Source organism: Anser brachyrhynchus, assembly GCF_964034855.1.
Source record: "Anser brachyrhynchus genome assembly, chromosome: 5".
NCBI lineage: Eukaryota > Metazoa > Chordata > Aves > Anseriformes > Anatidae > Anser > Anser brachyrhynchus.
This window is the reverse complement of record NC_137699.1, coordinates 22,833,904-22,838,668: the sequence shown is the minus strand read 5'-3', so window position 1 is coordinate 22,838,668 and position 4,765 is coordinate 22,833,904. Positions and strand designations below refer to the sequence as shown.

The following is a 4,765-nucleotide window of genomic DNA, read 5'->3' as shown; positions in this document are numbered from 1 at the left end:
TAGACATCTTTTGAGACTGGGCATGTGTTAAGATGCCAGGCTGTGATGTGGAGTTGCGGAGCGAGCAGCATATGTGCCCTTTTGCTGACTGTGTGTTCAACAGCCATCTCAGCAGAGGGCTAGCTGTGAAACATCGGAGAAAGAGGAGGAAGGCAGGTGAATCTTGGTGTCAGTTTGCCTGCTTGGGTGAGTCAGGACTCTTATTCAATGTATGATGAATTACCTCTTGCCTGTCTAACAGATTCCCACGTTGCACTTTGTGAGATAAAGGTAGGCCTTAATGAATGAGGGCAAATTTGATCTGTTCTTCCCTTCCAAGTGAATCTTTGACAACTTTTTCCCAATTTTAACAAGCAAGTTCTAAATTAAGTGAGCTTCCCTTTTGTGTGTCTGCCCTGCCAAAGGCTGCTGCTGATATAGTCTTGACAAGCATGGCTTAAAGAGTCTGAAAGATGAAAAGCTCTTGTGCTTTAGAGACCAAAGCACAAATCCAGTGATGCACTCAGGTGTGTCAAGGTCACTCACTAGTATATCCAGAGATAGTGTTTTAGTGTGCACTCCTTAGTAAGACCCTGCTCAAATGCATCGCTCTTATCTGAAGCCATATGTTGCACTAATTTATGTAAAGGCCAAGACCAGGGCAAAGCAAGTTGGTGTTAATAGCTTTCCCTTTTTGTCTTTCTTTCCAGTAGTACTTCCTCACCTGGGGAAGGTGGAGAAGGAGAGTAAGGAGGAATATCAGTCTAAATAGTTAAGTGAAGCAATGGAAAGAAAAGAAACAATAACATGTTGGAATGATGAGATTTTGGGAAAGGGTTTGGAAAAAAGAAGAAACACCTACATATACACAAAATTCTCCCTTACAATCTTTGAATTATTCTTAAAGCCCCTTTTCTAGTTTTTAGTTTTGCACCTGTATCTATATATTTGTTTACTACAAATTTTGGTCTCAGTTAGACTGATGGACTAGCCATCATTTGACCTTTCCAAAGCATTGTTTCTTTTTTTCTGGGAAGTCAGACAGAATGTGTTTGTACACATGGTGAGTCCAGGATGCACTGGACATGCTGGTCTTAGGGCACAAAAATGGGTCAGCCATATGTGCAGTGAATCTACATCAGAGGTGCATCAGACCTACTGTGTCTTTAAAACAGAATTAATTGATGCATGCCCAGAGATTACTTGCTCTGCTTTTTGGACTCCTGACAATCTGACCAGGGCAGCTTTGACACTTGGCAGGAAGTGGAATATTGGAAATACTAAACAAACACACAAAAAGCAAGCATGTGGTAAATGACATCTGAAAAATATAAGTTCAGGCTCTATTTTTGTCATTCAACCCCTTGTATGAGATTGATTTAATAGATAAAATCAGAATCCTGCTTAAAGTGTTTGTGATTGTGCCTGTGTAAACTGGTGGACACTAATTAAATTTTTTTTTTGAAATAAGTATATTTTTGTCTGTTCACTGAAAGCTGAGGGAAGAAAGACAGATATCCAGAGTCAGCAGTGCTCCATGCGATGACATTACTCCTTATTGTATTTGCTTTGCCCACTTTTAACAGTGGGAGGAAGTCTGTGGAGGGAGAGTTGTTGTTTTACGAGACATCTGTAAAAAAGGATGATACCTTTATTTGCAGTTTGTCAGCATTTTGCAGATTGTGTGTCTGGAGTCTAATTCTATGGTAAAGTTGGTCTCAAGTCACACAGGATTACTTGTTTATTATGGCACAAGATTCATTTCTCAGGGGATCTCATTTCAACTATCACGTAACATGCTGCTTATCTATTGATCTTTTGAACTTTCAGGTCTCTGCATTTGTTCCTCTAATGTGGCTTTGTAGCCAGCTATTAAAGCAGTAATAGCATAGTTTACTGCTGATAGTAGTTGGGTGTCTTCAGTAGTAGACGATATGCCTTAAAGAAACATTAAGTTCTTCCCTTGAATATTTTACTTCTGAAGTTTCTTTAAGAGTTTCTTTAAGAAATCCTAGGTACTGGAAATCAGATGAAAGAACCAAGAGATACTGCCCATGGCTTTGGTTAAATTTTGTTTTAGTAAACATTTCAGGAGTTGAAAAAATAATAAAATGTGTATGAATTTTGAGTATGAATTCATGTCAATGGAAGTATTCCCAGTAGCATTAAAATCTGGTTCCTGAATCACTAATTAGCTGCCATATGACAATAAAATTTACACAAAACCAAAAAAGCTGATGAAATAAGCTGAATAAACTTTCAAGATAGATTATATATAAACATTTTAAAGGATTATTAAATGCCTTGACTATGGCCTAGTAATTAAAACACACAAATAATTAAAATTAACAATTCATGCTTAATATTTGTATTGCAAAATTTTACACTAATCTGTATTAAATAACAGCAATGTTCTTATTTAATTAAGTCTAGGATGAAAAATCAGCCCTCAGGGTTGTCTAGTAGATCTCAGTCTTTCATTGTTTGATCTAGTTACTAAATCCCAAATGTAAGCTTCAGGATCTGAAAAAAAAAAAAGAATAATTGGAAGAAGAGCCTCAGTAGTTATTTTGGGGGGGAAATTTCAGTGTTATTAATTTTATCTCTTTAGAACATGCAAAAAAAAAAGTTTTATTTTTGTGTGTATGGAAACATTATTCATCTAAAGTTATGGGACACCCAATTTCAGTGGGAATTGAGACATTGAGACAGGATTGAACAATTTAAAACAGATCAATTAGACTCAGTAGATGTTTGTCTTTTTAATTAGTAGATTAGTTTCCCAAACAGCTGTTGATTTCTTCCTGCATTTAAGGTATTTTTTTTTTAATTTAGTACATTATTTTCTTACCGAAAGCTTCCTAGAATATAGTCCTTCTCTTTTTACAATCCCTTTGTAGAAAGTATCCTTTCCCCATATTTATGAAATACAGATTATAGTTACAAATCTAGTGTGATAAAAAAAAAAAATTTTTTGTGCTGCTCATCAAAAATAAACACCATGCAACTGAGCAAGCAGGATGCTAGTCCTGCCATAGCATCCCTGAAATCAGACTGAAGTCATTAGATTCAAGCTTTTGGGCACTGGTGCCCTGAAGTCAAGGGCATCACTTCTGTCTTCGTCTAGCTCTCTGTTGGACTTTTAGAAAGTGATTTCATTGGCTGGTTGAGGGCTAAAAAGGAGTAAATCTGTTTTTTAAAAAAATGTACATGTGAAAACATTTAAGTAGGATATACACAGAGCAAACTGTTCCTGAGTGAATTATTAATTTAGTAAATTTTTCTTACTCCCAAGCCCACATAGATCCTGCCAGGAATATCCATGAATAGATTTCAAATACTTCATTATTTTTAATTTAATTTTAATACTTGCAAGGATGTCATGTGCATAGATCAGACTGCTACAAATTTGCAGACTGCATGGAATGTGGAAGCCTCTGGCTGTCTCCTAGAGGTTAAGACATTTTTGTGTTCTTCCAGACTTGGTCTGCTTCAGGGGCTGGAGACTCGTCGTCTTAGCAGTCCAGATGGAAGGCACGTCTTGAAGGTAAAAGCCTGACTTTGTCTATCTTGACTGTTTAAAGCCTGTCTTAAATGTGGGGTAAGCTAGTGCAGCCTTGGAGCTTTAAATCTAAGTCCTGCGCTCCTCTTGGAGAAACTTCTGACTGGGCTCCCTCCCCCTTCATTGTTCCTCTCTATCCATATCTTTTCCTCACTCCAGGGTTTGAGAAGTATTCACTGGGAGTTTTTGTCACTGACAATCTTCTCATGGCCAGAGTCAGTTTTTCATATTCTTTTAAGGGTTCCCACCTTCTTACAGAGCAGATATAGGGTCCTAATGTTAGACCTTTACCTATTTGCAATTATGGAGTAGGTAGTAATTACTCATTTCATCTCTGGGGTAATGTTTTTCCAGTTGACACTACTAAAATATGTATGAAAGAAGAATAAAATGTAATGAGCTTTCAGGATGGTTGGGGAGTGCAAGCTCTCACCCACATGGAAGTATGTATCAGATTATTAAAGAGCTCGCTCGCCTTCAATATTTGTAGCTGAAAACCCAAATCCTTTCCTGCATGTTTGCTGAACAATTACTTGGAGTAACAAACACCATCAATGTAAAACTGTGGCTACAAACTGCAGAACTTATCCAAGACCGCTGTCAAGCAGGGTAAGGCAGTGAGATGGAAATAAGGTCTATAGTTTTACAGGGACTCCGAAGAAAAAATCCCTTCCATGTTATTATTTCTCAAAATGGTTGTATATTCTCACAGAGTAACAGCTTCTTGAAAGGTAATGTTCTCCCCTTTAACACCTTTCTTTAAAAACAAAAGAAAGAAATGATGGGGGTGGGGGGGGAATGCTGGTGAGAAGTTGTGAAATCTTTTTTGTGGTGAAGTATATTGTTGGATAAACCCCTGTGATTGTGGTATTGTTATAGTGCTTATTATTTATTCTATAGAAAGTAGCAGCTCTATATTTACTGAATATGTAGTTATGGACTTCAGAACATTTATTTACTTGGATGTCCATAATGGATCTGAATAAACTGCTGTGTAAGCACACATTCAAGCATTTTAAAAAAGTGCATATTGTTTACTTGATTGACCATATACAAAACCATGATAGAAGCACTATTGTTTAGCCAATACTGTTTTGAGGCCATGCCAGACTAATAAGTGAATAGGTATTCATAAGTGTTTCTAAAACATATATCATTTACCTGGTATTAGGAGTGTAGCCTTTCAGAAGTGCTTTAAAGTGTACCTTACTAATGTATTTTCCC

General features: G+C 36.9%; 1 long non-coding RNA gene across 1 annotated transcript; it reads left to right on the top strand.

The window, feature by feature from the left end:
- Positions 1–1,967: 1,967 nt before the first annotated feature.
- Positions 1,968–3,669, top strand: LOC308195282. Its single transcript, XR_013951388.1, has 3 exons — positions 1,968–1,994; positions 2,750–2,794; positions 3,460–3,669. It is a non-coding gene; the product is annotated as an uncharacterized lncRNA (long non-coding RNA).
- Positions 3,670–4,765: the final 1,096 nt, after the last annotated feature.